At 38.0% G+C, this 15,846-nt stretch overlaps 1 protein-coding gene across 2 annotated transcripts in view; it reads left to right on the top strand.

The window, feature by feature from the left end:
- Positions 1-543: 543 nt before the first annotated feature.
- The window catches only part of LOC126381799 (zinc finger protein ZIC 4), a 59,935-nt gene continuing 44,632 nt past the window's right edge, over positions 544-15,846 (top strand). The window contains exon 1 of one of the 2 annotated variants that reach the window (XM_050031290.1): positions 544-605. The gene's annotated coding sequence lies outside the window, so the exon portion shown is untranslated. The remainder of the gene's footprint in view (positions 606-15,846) is intronic. The other variant, XM_050031292.1, reaches the window with a different exon arrangement.

Raw genomic sequence — 15,846 nt, 5'->3', positions numbered from 1 at the left:
CAACAAACACTTGAGAACCCCGATACCGACCCCGCCGGACTGGATTTCCCTCATTCAGCGCTTATCGCTATTGACACACTAGCGTCAATTATTTTTTATAAATATAGGTAATCCTCCCAGAAGACACCCTGAACCGAGGTTCGCGCACAACTGGGCACCTTCAGACCTGTTGTCTTAAATTTTGTACCAGGTGAGAGCCCTCAGCGCTCCCCATTTGTCTGGCCAAGTAGTTAATGCCATCTGCCAATATGGAAATAAATATTTTCTTTCTTTCTTTCTTTCAAATCTGCAATAGTATCGTCAAAAAAATACTAACTAAATGCTCTATACGGATAACTGCTTCCTAATTTATAACTGCCAGTTAAACTTACGGATGAGAGCGCCCATTTGTCCGGCCAAGTAGTTAATGCGGCAAATCTACAATAAGTCGCGTCAAAAAATATTACGCAAAAACTACACAGATGGCGTTATTGTACACGCGCAGTTGTGAAGAAATGTGGCGGGTAATAAATATTACAGGATACCTACCTATGTGTTATGAACTTATGACGATAAATAACTAAAAGTATGTGATAGTGCGCAAGTGGCGTTCAAATGCAGACGGGGTAAGTTAGAGCACAATATTATTTTTAGGTTTAGGTATTTAAAGTTGTATGACAGCAATTTTACACTTGTAAAATAAGTATTATACCCGCGGCGCGTTTAGTTATAACACAGCCCACAGAATCCTTCTCTTAATGCCCACACAGGACTTACGACAATATTTCCAATGAGACTTTCTAGGCGGTCCCTAATAAAAATGTAGATGGCGTTGTATAACGCAAAAAAAAAACAAAAACAGGCGCGCCGCCGCGTTAAAACACCTCCACCAACCCGCATTGGAGCAGCGTGGTGGTGTATGCTCTATACCCCCTCCGGTTGATTTAGGCCTCTCGCCTGTGCCTGTGCCTAGCAGTGGGACGTATATAGGCTGTTTATCTTATGTGTATGTATAACGCCGCCTTCGTTTAACCTTCTGATTTTATGGATTTCAGACATACGCATCTTTTATTATTATGATTTTTCCCTCATTGGGGTAGTCAGAGGTAATTAATTGCATGATGCGCTAAGTACCCACACTTCACCGAACTTTACAAACGTGGTATATAGTGATTAGTGACCCACAAACGTAGTGTTTACATTATTTTTGGTGAGCCGCAACGCCGCCTATAAGGGTATGCGCGCACGAGCAACGTTGACGAGCATGTTGTTGACGAGCGCGCAGTCAACAACATGGATTTTGAAGATACGTCTGTGGTCATTGCACTCGTATAAAAACTTAAGAAAACTTCGAAAAAACAATATTGGGAGCAATCGGCTGACTCTCGGAAAATTTCAGATTATGTTTGAGATTATTATTTCAACTTCAACTTTATGGTTGTATAGGAAACTTATAAATGAAACCAAAAATATTTTTTTGTTACTTCAGAAAGTTTCGATGAACTGAAGAATTTAACAGCCTGGCTTTGTCGCTTTTAAAAAAACAAATAAAAACCAATAGGGAAGAAGACAGTTGCGCCGCGGGCTTGTCTTCGAACCCACGGACAAAAATCTCCCGGGAATCGCGTCGCTACGATAGACTTGATTTGACAGATAAAATAATCCCGGAGACATAAGTTGCTCGTGCGCGTATACCCTAATAGTCAAGCCAATTGTGTTAGTGAAAAGTGCACGTAAGATAAATCAATCTTTTAATAGTGAAATCCAAGAAAGGTTTTCCTATATTGTAGCACAGTACGGTTCCTAACCAAACCACAGCGATTGTCCGAAAAACAAGATGATTCCGTATAATTCGTAAGTCTTTAGTTGATGAGTTGGTGTCCCGTTCGGGTTGAAAAGTCGGATTAGTATTTGGCAGTTGGTTTTTTCAAAACCTGGGTGGTTAAGGCCACATCAAAGCATCGAATCATTATTAATGTAAGAACCACACTCTTGTCGGTGTAGCATTCTCCAACACACACATACACACACACACATCGAAGCAATTCATAAAAAAAAAATACTATGACATTTGCACATTTAAAAATAAGTGCGCAATATCAACAAATGTCAAGTAGCATTACGTTTTTAGATTAATTGCACATTACTTACATATTACTTCAGATGAGTTGGGTAGTATGTTCTACTATTTACCTAAATAGTAAAATGACCCCCTGACTACTTACTTAAGTAAATAGTAGCTGGATCATTACTGGATCGTTACTTTCGGAAAACCGTGTGATCAGCCTGCAATGTCCTAACCAAACCCGGGACCCAACCCGGGATCTTGACCCAACGCTCAGCAATAGACCACTGAGGTCGTTGTCCACTGATAACTTGTGAGTCTGTCCATCCCAGTAGAGATCGGTAGTGGGTAGCGTCTATTTGTGTCAATATTTATATCTTTCGGCACAAATAGGGAAAATGAAACACTGATTAAAAATTATGCGCGATGAAGTTTATTTTAATGGAAATATGGTTTTCTCTAAGTTTTAAGTTGAGCAGTCTTCATCTCGAGATTTCATTATTATTAATTTATCTCATCGATTACGGCCAGTAATGGCCGACGGCTTATTGAATACGTCTTTTTGTGGCGCCTTTTTGTTTGGTGATCGCGTCTAGAGCGGGCGGGACGCGGGACCCCGCCGCGAAGGAATCCACGGAATGCCTAAAAGGTGACTCGTGGATAAATTACGGACATTTCTTCCATTTTAACGATTCCCTTTATTATTTAATTTATTTTTATTGTATGTTACACATTTGGCTTGTAACAATGTTTGTTTTGGGGACTCATTAGCATAAGGCTCACGCTGCGGTCGGAAAAAAATTAGAAGCGCAGCCATTTTGATTTCTCGATAGGTTTTATCTTATGACGGCTGTTACCCGTAAAGAGGTCTCGTGTCTAATAAAGGAGATAGCGGGATGTCTCAATTTCGTAGTCATTTGTCGGTTTTTTATCGCGTCTCGCTTGTGACATAATAAAACAATTAATTTATTATTGTCGGGGGAGATGATTTCGATCAGTTTATCGGCGTCGCGCGCCGCTGGACGTTAATAGTTTTATGTAAGAGGTAATTTTTATTAATTGGTCGTTGATGGAGTAGACTCTTGGATCATTAAAATTTACTCACATGCGGGATCTGTCAATACCAGACGGTACATTGATATTGACGTGGTACGTACTGGTAACTAATTTTCGTAGAAATTAGCTGATGTAGGTAGGTACCTACCTAATTAATAACCACGTAATTTTCCGTGTCATTTTAAACCTAAATTAAAAAGTTTTGGGCAGTAAGTACTTATTTATGGCAGATAAAGGCAGGAAAGGAAGAGATGAATAAGGCTAATCGTCGTGATTAGGGAGATAAGATCGCTCATTGATTTGTAATGAGCCGACGGAGATTCAAATGACTGACGCCAGTTCTCGTCTCATGTTATTTTGAATGTGTTTGTAGATAGGTACTTCAATAAAATGAAGTCTTGATAATCTCAGCAGGAGCATGTGATCTAGGCTTTAGGCCATCAAGTACCTACTAGTTACATTACCTAGAGATATCTACCAGTCAACGTGACGATTCTTTTGACGATTTTTTATTCATCATCTCCCTAGCATTATCCCGTTTTTCACAGGGTCCGCTTATCTAACCTGGTTTTCTGGAGAAAACCAGCCCAATACAGGTTAGGTCACATACCTCCGAAAATGCATTTCTCGGGAACGTTTCCTCACAATGATTTCCTTCACCGCAGCGCACGTGATATTTTATGATCCTACCATGAATTCGAAAACAAATTCGACAATTATTACCTATTATTACCTATTATTGGTGCGACCTTAAAGTGAAAGGCAAGCGTTCTACCAACTGAAGAAGAACCAACTACCAACTGAAGGTGGTGCTCATACTGGAGCCCATTAATTGCCCAAATAAACACACGCCAGTAAAGAAACAGAATTTAAGTAGAATGTGGTGATTTGTAAACGACTTAGGGAAAATAAAGCTTAGGTACAGTCATGAGCAATATAATGTACCCATTTAGGACTCTGTCGCACTAACATATTTGACATTTACTGAGACTTACAGTTCAATTTGTCAAAAAAGTTAATGTGACATGGTACCAAAGTGTATACATATTAATGCTCGTGACCGTACCGGTGACGAAGCACAGTCTGGAGAAGCAGATCATCGTTGGGCAAATGGATGGCAAACGTGCGCGAGGAAGGGCGCCTACGAGGTGGTCTGACATCGTGAAGAAGACATGTTCCCACCGAGAATCGAACTCAGGACCTCCGGATCTTGAGCCCAAGGCTCAACCACTGGACCACCGAGGTCGTTCTGCAAATTAAAAACGAGTGCCGTTGTAAGTTGCCTTCTAATTACTTGGCATGTGCCCCGGACGCCTTGCTATGTGTTATACCTGCGGGGCACATCGCTTTATTTGAATCTGGCATCACGGGTGTTAGTTGTGTTTGTGTCTTTGTGTAAGTAGGTAGGTACTCATCATCATCATCATCCCACGGCATAGGGCCTCCTCCATTTTGCACCACCCTTTCCGGTCCTGCGCTAACCACATCCACAACTTTCCCGCCTTTGCAAAGATGTCATCCAACCACTGGGCCTCTGGTCTACCCACTGACCATTTCCCATCTCGTGGCCACCCGTGACGGCCTTTGCAAACTGACCATCCTCGCGTCTAGCCAAATGTCCGGCCCATTTCCACTTTAGACTCGTGATTGGCTTACCCAAGTGAAAAAAAAAACAACATTTGTTTTTTTTTTAAACAGAAATAAATTAGTTCTATTTGTTTCTAAACGAAATTTCTAAACAACAATTTATAATTTACAGACGCCCTTCAACTATTTTCAACCACATGTCACAGTTTTGTCAAACAATAGTTCAAACTTTTTTTTAATTTGCAGAACAATATGGCCGTGCTGCTTTTGTGTTCAATTTTAAAGCCTATCATAAATCTTTGTTTGTCCCTTGCGTTATAGACTGGAATAATTTACAATTACTTTGGAGAAAAACTTTAATCGGAAAGATGATGATAATTTAATTACGAGCCTATCACTGCTTAATAAATTGCGGGTATTTTGTAATTATTGTAATAGGGTAGTTTCCAAGTAGTCAAATCAGTTACGTTTTAGTAAACGTCTAAACACGAAATTACTATGAAATTTGTATGAAAAAGCAACGTGTGACGTCATAGAAAAACGTGATAAAATGTCGCATTCATTATTACATTTTTCTTTATCAAAATTCCTAAATAAGTTAAATAGAAAAGAGGAAACGGTTTTTGTCGCTTTTAGATCTATCTTTAATTAGTAACCAGAATTTCATAATTTATCTTTTACAATACAATACAAATACACTTTATTGCACCAAAATAAAAAGAAATAATTACAAAAAGGCTCTTAATTAGGTACATGGCAAATGGCGGCCTTTTACCTAGGAAACTACCCAATTGTATTCGATTAATTTACACTTTGGGGCGGAAGGAAAAAAGAATAGGTAGTTATTTATAGACTAGACCGACAAAGGAAAAGGACTTGCCATACTATCACAAACAAGCAGTTTTCATCGTTTTCTACCATCCTAACTTATTTCTTTATGAACTAGACGAGATCCCGAAAATTTCTGCATCTCGCGGGATTGATATTTCCAATCCCGCGGGATCTCGAATTTGCGATCTAGAGTCGGGGTTGCATTCCCTAACCCCTGCACTTACCTAGATACGATTCCCTTACCAGGAAACCCAAGATTGTAGGTAATTCACAACTGAACGCTCAATAGCAATATAACTATGGCGATATTTGTTACGAAATCCTATTTACAAAACGCGCAGACAACTTCCGGGCATAAAATCACGGACATCCAGGTGATATTTTCATTAAACCGATGATAAATTCAGCAATTCCTTAACACAGTTACACATCGTCCATTGAGACACAAAAGCTTTGCTTGGCTTTTGCCCACCATTTGTCGTTTTGAAGTAATTTATGGTTCATTGAAACGTCTGTGTCGTCATGGTGGGCTTACGATTTCACTCCTCCATTATTTTGTAGCGCTGTTTCCTAAACAAGACGTTGGCTGGACTAAAGACATTGTCCATCGCTCTTTTCATATAAAATGACAGACAAAAAGTGCCTTTGCAATGCATGTCCCTTCGGGTGACATAATTTCTTAGTTCCTGCAATTGAATTGTTAAATCTTTTTGTTTTTTCTACAAACTAATGTTGTCCGTTTCGTTGTTGGAATAATAAATTAGCTTGTAAGTATAATGTTTTTTTTTTTCAATTTTAATTGTTTTATTAATACGAATATGGATGTTTTTAAAATTGTAACACAGGTTAAAACAAGGTATATATATATATATTATATAAATAATAGTAAAATCAATAAAAAGATATTTTGAGGCTCAAGCATCGGCCTTCTGAATCTTATAAAGAACTCAATGACGATTATTTAATGTTTGCTGATTCTGTATTTGGCAATGTATTAGGTACCTATCTACCTAGTTCTTTCAATGAGAATATAACTTGCGACAAAGCTCAATATGCGAACGCTAACCTTCTTCGATAAATTCTGCGATAAAAACTGGTAGACATAATATAACATAATTAAACAATAGATAAGATTTTACTAGGTGAATTATAGTGCAGTGGAGTATAGTCCACTAGCTCTCGTAAACCTAATGGAATTATTTAGAGCCCCTGCTGAAGTATCCTTGTCAGCATCAGCTTCGAAGATGAACCATAAATGTTGAATTATTGACTGGTGAGATGATGGATGCAGCCTCCGTGGTCTAATGGTTAGAACGTTAGGCTCACGATCTGGAGGTCCGGGTTCGATTCCCGATGGGGACATTGTCGAAATCACTTTGTAAGACAATCCTTTGTTTGGTAAGGACTTTTCAGGCTTGAATCAACTGATTGTTCGAAAAAGTAAGATGATTCCGTGCTTCGGAGGGCACGTTAAGCCGTTGGTTCCGGCTATTACCCGTAAAAACTACTCCACCAACCCGCAGTGGAGCAGCGTGGTGGAGTATGCTCCATACCCCCTCTGGTTGATTGAGGGGAGGCCTGTGCCCAGCAGTGGGACGTATATAGGCAGTTTATGAGGTGATGGATGACATAACCCAAGTTATAATCGGTCAAATATTATTAAGTAGGTACTATTATGGCTATTAAGAAATACGGTTACTGCTTTTTATTAACTTAAAAATCCGTTAAACAAATTGGCAATTTTAATTAAACCTTCAGAACATAAATATAACTAAATGTCTATATTAAGGTATAAATAAAACATTTATTTGTAAAGTATGTAAAAAAATGTAGGTATACATTCCTTAATATCACTTTATATGACATCTGCAGCAATCCTTAAAATAATTTATAACTATTTGCTTCCAAAAGAATGTATTATATTATTTAACATTATAGATTTGAATATATTATTTAATATGAAAATCTATGTTCATTTAAATATTAAGTACTTATTTATTTATTTTCTTGCTTTATCCACTCACTTAGGTATGTTCAAAAAGTGCAAAATGTAATTTTATTTTATTTTAATCCACTTTTAATTAATTATTCATTTATTGTATATATAGAACAGCAATTTTAGTTGCTAGCTATGTATTTTACATTAATAGTCAATTTGTTCAGCTTACCTACTCCAGTTAATCTTTCTTGGAACATCATAAATCCATACCAAATAGGGCTGAGCAAGTTCATAAAAGAAGTCATAAGATATAACAAGTACAGTCATGAGCAATATAATGTACCCACTTTAGGACTCTGTCGCACTAACATATTTGACATTTAGTGAGACTTACAGTTCAATTTGTCAAAAAAGTTAATGTGACATGGTACCAAAGTGTATACATATTAATGCTCGTGACCGTACAAAGTTATAAGTTGGAGTGGTTTGCGAACATTGTTTGCGAACCTGTTTGCTGGGAAAGGGGAGGGGCGACCGGAGCCCCGCCTCCCGCCCCCAGCGCGAGTTGCAAAATATATGGACGCTTCAGTATATAAATATTGAATACACATGCTTATATACTTATAACGTTATTGGAAAATGTTATTATATCCTTATATCCTTAACGGCCTCTGTGGTCCAGTGGTTGAGCGTTGGACTCACGATCCGGAGGCCCCGGGTTCGAATCCCGGTGGGGGCATATCACAAAAATCACTTTGTGATCCCTAGTTTGGTTAGGACATTACAGGCTGATCACCTGATTGTCCGAAAGTAAGATGATCCGTGCTTCGGAAGGCACGTTAAGCCGTTGGTCCCGGTTACTATTTACTGATGCAAGTGAGTAATCGTTACGTGAGCCATGTCAGGGGCCTTTGGCGGCTCAATTATAACCCTGACACCAGAGTTGATGAGGTTTGTATTCTACCTCACAACCCACACGATAAGAAGAAGAAGAATAGGTATCCTTAAGGGTCTTATTACGGCACGTGGAGATATTGAGTATAAATCATGCGGTTTTCTTGCTTTATTATATCAATTTACTTAATTATGAAGGTGATTTCTACTACCATTTATGGTCTTATGGCCCAAACGTCTTTTCAGGTCCAAACCCCATTGTTAAACTATTGTGTCTAAAAGTCTCGGCCGCAAGAATCTATAGCTGCTAGCAGGACATTGGTCTGAACAACATTCAATATTCTACAATATTTTCCGTCATGGCTATATTTTACATTTTGTCTTTTTAGAGCAGTTAAAATTCGATATGTTTTTTCGTCTAAATATTTTATGTCTCGTGATAGTCTATTGATAAAAACGCGCTCATTTACCTATAACCTAAGTCTGACTCTTACTAAGCTTATCAATGAACGAACATCATAATACATTCAGCTGCTTGACATATCCAGCATGTCGTTAAAGACGACTAGAGACTGTATCCTCACCACCATAAAACATACTCTAAAAACTGTCACTATACAGGATGTTAGTGACATTGTAACGAATACTGAGGAGGGTGATACGGCTCATTATTCTGAGAAAATATCAAGTGGAATTTTCCTTCGCAAAAGTATAGAAAAAAATCATACATTTTGCGACGGAAAATTCCACTTGATATTAACTCAGAATCATAGCCTGAATCATCCCCCTCAGTATTCGTTATGATGTCACTAACACCCTGTATGGTTTTTATGATGTATGGTACAGTGGGATGATGCAGGCTGATTGATGATGATGATGACTTAAGTACCTATTGCATCTTAGCACTCCATACCAACTACGACTGCAGTTCTGGGGGGTTAAAATGGCCACATCGAAGCAATTCCCCTAAGAAAGCAATATTGCAATTTGACATTTGCGCATATACCTAAAAGTAAGTGCGCAATGCAAACAAATGTCAAATACATTGTTTTAAGTTTACGCGATTATTATCATAAGTAATTAAAACAAATAATAACGAGTTCTTACCGCGTTTAAAGTAGGGATATGAGACTCCCGATGCCATGAACACGGGATGATTGATGAGATTGGAGTGGAGTAGGTAGATCTATAATTTTCTACGGGCGGACATATCTGTCTACCCTCTTTCTTTTCTTTCTTTCTATATCGGGTATCCCTACTTTAAACGCAGTAAGAACCCGTTATTATGTGTTTTAAATGTCAAATAGCAATATTGCCAAATATTGGTCGTCGGTATTGTCACAATATTTGCCATTCAAATGAATTTCCACGTTCACAAATCCATACTTATAAGCGTAGCTGTGTCCACCCTGCTACCTACGACAGCTGTATACATTCCCACACGGCCCTAGAAACCAGTCCCCTACACCCACCGTAGGTACAAGGTACCTAAATAAGGCAAATAAATAACGCTATATGCCATGGGGATCCGACAGCTTTAATGGATGTTCATTGCAGATTATAAATAGTGTAGGTGCAATATTTATGGCCGCAATTATAGATTTTTGTTCCAAAGAAAGGTATCTAAGTATGTTATTAAGAACATTGTATTTTACGTTTTCTTTAAGGGTTTCTCTCTCTCTCTTGGGTCGGTCCCTCATATCTGAGGATCGTGGTACACATAATACCGGGTTAACTGCGTTAAGGGTTTAGGTGTTTTATATATTTGAGGACAACTAGCTACGCACTACACCAGCTCAGTTACAAATTCATATAACAAGAGAATCAACAACTAGCTCTTTTGTCCGGCCAAGTAGTTAAAGTCATTTGTGGCAAATCTACAATGAGTCACGTCAGAAAAGACAAGAAAAATAATTACAACTATCGCAAATATCCAGCTTGTAGTTATACAAGTTGTCCGTCACATCATACGTAACTATGCGTTTTTGATATAATATATTTTTTTATAGTAGTTTTGGCGCAGATGGCATTACCTACTTGGCCGGAATGCGTTTTTGAGAAATTATGGTTATGTAATTAAAACTAAAGAGCACTAAAACTGAAGAGCTCGGTGGCGCAGCGGTAAACGCGCTCGGTCTGCGATTGTTGAAGTTAAGCAACTTTCGCAAAGGCCGGTCATAGGATGGCTGACCACAAAAAAAAAGTTTTCATATCGAGCTCCTCCGTGCTTCTAAAGGCACGTTAAGCCGTTGGTCCCGGCTGCATTAGCAGTCGTTAATAACCATCAATCCGCACTTGGGCCCGCGTGATGGTTTAAGGCCCGACCTCCCTATCCATCCGTAGGGAAGGCCCGTGCCACAGTAGTGGGGACGTTAATGGGCTGATGATAATGATGATGAATAAAAACTACCATTCTCTACAAACATGATCAAACAGTGAACCGTCAACGCAGAATCAAACACATTTTTGAAACCCGCATATATGCCTAAACAGCATGGAACATTGCTAGCTTTTCCATCTTCTACGACTTACACGATACGCATGAAACATACATTACGGAATAAAAATAATCAAACAAACTACTTAATATAAAACTTTACGATCTGCAGACATGTGAATAACATTAAAGTATACTTTCTTCCTAGAGCAACATTACAATAGCAAGTCGTTTCGCCACGGCTTTTACCCCTCGAAACTGTAGGAGAAAAACAATAGTTTCTTACATAAGTAGCTAATAATAATAAAGACAAGAAATTTTAGACATAACGAGTGTAGTAAGCAGGCTATAAGGAGAACAGTCGCGACTAACGGCCTCGGAGGCTGCCTTCTGTCTGCGGAAACTAACCATTATCCCGTTCATAAATTACACGAAAAACTTTGCTACTTACATGGATATTTATGCTCCTACTTGTCTTATTCTGTCTGTTATTATGTCTGCTGTGGGTACGTCTGTGTTTGTTAAAATTGAGTTTTTGTATCAGGTTATTTAATTAACCATGCAATTCCTTGGAACAGGTACCTGTATACAACTACACATTTCCTTTCTGACATTGCCTTAATTTTTTTTCGATTCTATTCTATATGCATACTTATAGTAAAAAATATCAAAAGGTATACTTAATTTAAGTACCATTTATCATAATTAAAACACATAATGGTGGTAATTCCTGTAAATACCATCTAATTTTATTTTAAGTTATATCTGTCATTTTCTTATCCGCCGAAAAGGAAAGGGACGGGTAATCGACAAGCATAAAATTTATGGACACGTCAATTTTAAGCACAAATCTAAACCAACCGTCTAAAAATTTTACATCCGTCAATAACCCGACACAGTTAAGTAGACATCACGTCAAACGGATTGCATACCAGCGACGTACCTTTTGATTCGCCCGGGTTATTCATTCATTTACTCATTCTTCCTAAAATTAAGAGCTGTGAATCATCCGTCCCTTTCCTTTTCGACGGATATGAAAATGATGGATATAACTTAAAATAAAATTAGGCGGTGTCTGCAGGAATCGGGGCCAATACCGGGTTAACTGCGTTAACCAGGGATATGAAACACATTATGAGATGGGAGTCTCATATTCCTGATTAACGCGGTAAGAACCCGGTATTGTGTGTTTTAATTATGATAATAACCGCGTAAACCTCAAACAATGTAGTATCTATCAGTCAACTAAATTGTTTTATAAGTTTAATTGATAAGGAGGTATTAATTTTATTATAGAGGTGGTAAATTGATGTAGACGCCTACTACATCATTAGTCCAGTTACATAGGTATTTACTTTTGGCCAAAGTTTCCGCTCAAGCTGCTTTAAATAAAAAATAAATCATACAATTTCAGTAAATATCACCTATTCTATGGCTATTGAAATTATGGTCTGATGTCGTATTTATGCAATGGTCTAACCGTTGCCTCCCCGCTGCGCACACACATTTTGTCGGGACCACTTTTATATCCACATAAAAAACTTTGTATAATTTACTATTCATAGCACAATACTTGGAAACAATCGTAAACAAATTAATATTTAAAAAACTAAACGACGAACCTAAACCTGCGTCTGTGAGTTATTATATTAGCGACTGTTTACATGAAACTATAGGCTAGGAAGTTATCAATCAAAGAGTAGAGATTTCCCATGGATACTTACAGAAATATAATATATTTTCTGACTATTATATAATATATAAGTTTGTGTGTTTTATGGCTTCTGTATGCTATTACTATTTATATTTCTTGTTAATATTATTTAAATGGCCATATCCAAGCAATTCATCTAAAGCAATATTGCTATTTGACACTTGTTTGCATTGCGCACTTACTTTTATATGTGCAAATGTCAAATTGCAATATTGCTTTCTTAGATGAATTGCTTCGATGTGGCCATTTTAACCCCATGTCACATTAACTTTTTTGACAACTTGAACTGTAAGTCTCACTAAATGTCAAATATGTTAGTGCGACAAAGTCCTAAAGTGGGTACATTATATTGCTCATGACTGTACCTACATACTGCTGAAAGCAGGTCAAAACTCTTCCGCGTCGTACGCGCAGTCAGAATTTTCAGATTTAAGTATAGTCATCAGAACTTTACAAATTAAAAAAACAAAAATCGACCTTATCTGTTCTGAAATTTTATAAAAATAATTCAATATAAAACTGAAAATTCTGACTGCGCGCTTGATGCGGAAAAACTTAGGTCTGCTTTCGGCTTTATCCAAAGCCTAAAAAAAAGTCTAGTCTGAAGCTTTAGTCTGATAAAAATTTAGAAACTAAAAATAGTCGATAGCTCGTGTCGATCTAATTTTGCAATAAATCTTCACCTACCCGTAATCCGATTCAACGGACCGCTAACGCGATATAATTTGCCAGTACGGAAATACTTGGATGTAAAAAGCGCCAAGTACCCCGTTGATCACATTGTAACGTAGTATAAGAAGTAATTATTAAAAAATGCGTCAAATCTTTGGCCTTTTTACGCGGCGAGTGACAACAACTGTCATGCTGCGCTCACGGCGGCTTTCAACAACCAGCGCTTTTCCGGAGCGGATCCCATGGAGGCACGTCCGCCACGATTAGTTCCAACAGCGACCAATAATCTGTTCTTATTACTTTTTAATTTTATTTCTAAAGCAACTGCTTTTGGCGCGGCCTAAATCGTGACGTTTCGTTTCAATGCTCTTGCAGAATTCAGTTATTTTCCGGCGTAAATGCGACGCTAAGCGCTGATTTTACGTACAATGCGACATGTAGGTATCTAATCGTGTTTGATGTTAATCGCGCTACGTGTAGTTTACATCGTGATCTTGCTAACGACCTTCTTTTCTCCCACTATCAAAACTAGTTAGCTACTCTATCATTGGTTGATCATGAAACGGAATTTTCAGCGCATCAAATGGATGTAAACTGTAAATTATATCCCGTAATTGACCTTAGCAGTATAGAAACACGTGTAGGAGATTAGAGTATATAAGTTTCATTTCGAAATAACAATTTAAAATTACCTATAGTTTAGAAAAATACTGATTTGTTTTAGCGAATCCAGACACCAGAAGTAGATTCAAAGTAGGTCATTAACTCATTATGTATATCATATGTGCTGAAGAACATAAATTATACTTAACAAGAGCGCTGGAGTTGTGTCCCCATCCGCAAATCATTGACATAGGCACTAACGCGCAAACCAGAATTTCACTGGCTAAAAAAGTCATCATCAATTCTGTCAGCATCCGCGACCGCAAAGCGACCGTGGAGTAATAATGACGCCGCTGAAAGGGCGTGCGACAGTTTTACGCACATTTGGTGGGCTCTGGTCTTTAACAGCACCCTGCTGGCAAATCACGGGGTTCCGCGGACACCCGCGAGCATAAACAAAGACATATACAGCACGAGACGAACTGCACTCGCCATTCACTCTTTACAAATCAAACAAATTATATTTGTTGAAAAAAGTCGACTTTACAATTCATTCATAACGACAATGCGGCGAGACGCATGTGCGGATTTGCGTTGTTGTAAAGAAATGTGTTATACAATAATATTTGTGTAGTTTTTTTTTTGTATTACGTAACGGATTGTTTGTTTAATAAGTAATATTTAATATGTAAAGTCTAAAAATAACTGTAATCAATATTTGACAATGTTCTGGAAAACAGAAAAGTAGTAGACAAATAATATTTCTATAAGTACTTACTTATTCTTCTTCTGTCTTTGTGTAGATATAGGTATCTCTCGAAAATGAACGATAATTTTCGTACTTGTAGGTAGTAAGTACAATGTCTCTTCTTCTATCGTGTGGTTATGAGGTGGATTACCAACCTCTTCAACCCTACATAAGTACATAAAGTAATAAGTACAGATAAAAAGTAACCTTATGAATTCACTTAATATTCTATGTAAAATATCCGTAAAATTTCACGTTACATAAGCAAAGCCCACGAGCCAAAGCTCTCAAGAGGCACTACACAACCTCTCTACGCCACAAAAGAAATGAACATAGAAGAGCTCTACATTCAAAAGTCCTTCAATCATTTAATAGCGATTAGCAAAGCCCGAACAAAGACAGAAATGATCACATAAGAAGGCATTTACAACACTCTTGCGCACGTGACGTCATTGAGATACTCAGGAGGGGGAATATTGATAGAAGGTCCTTAAAAAACGAACATATGGATTTCACCGTTTTGACTTTTGAGCACCGGTAATTCAATACCTCTGTTACAGTAGGTACAATGAGTTGGAAAAGCAGTCATTTTTTGCATATGTATTTGGTATTAACTCATTTTGTATAGGTATTGATATATATGAGGAGCTCGGTGACGCAGCGGTAAACGCGCTCGGTCTGCGATTGTTGAAGTTACTAAGCAACTTTCGCAAAGGCCGGTCATAGGATGGGTGATCACAAAAAAAAGTATTCATCTCGAGCTCCTCCGTGCTTCGGAAGGCACGTTAATCCGTTGGTCCCGGCTGCATTAGCCGTTAATAACCACCAATCCGCACTGGGCCCGCGTGATGGTTTAAGGCCCGATCTCCCTATCCATCCATAGGGAAGGCCCGTGCCCCAGTAGTGGGGACGTTAATGGGCTGATGATGATTGATATTATCAAATAAGTAAGTCTATAAAATAGTGTTGTGTGTGTAGAAGTTGTAGTATGTGTGTGTAGTGTGGATAAATTATGGACAGTTGTAGAAAAAGGTTCAAAATATGCAAATCAACAATTAAATAAATTTACAATAACGAACTTTATACGTTATGTTGATCGCCTTCTTCTCCTATCTATATGGGTATCCATCTATCATTCATCTCCAGACGAATGGATTAAACCTGTAACTGTTAGGTACTCTTATTTATTCTTCTGAAGTTGAGAACAGTCCGTCCATTTCCTAATTTAACACTATTCATTCAATACTTACGTTACACCTATTATCTTAATCTTGACGGCACTCAGCGTGAGAACATTTAACCGTCCTCCATTGAGCTTGCT

The sequence above is a fragment of the Pectinophora gossypiella genome, chromosome 3 (assembly GCF_024362695.1).
Source record: "Pectinophora gossypiella chromosome 3, ilPecGoss1.1, whole genome shotgun sequence".
Classification (NCBI taxonomy): Eukaryota; Metazoa; Arthropoda; class Insecta; order Lepidoptera; family Gelechiidae; genus Pectinophora; species Pectinophora gossypiella.
This window is presented reverse-complemented; position numbering and strand designations above follow the sequence as displayed.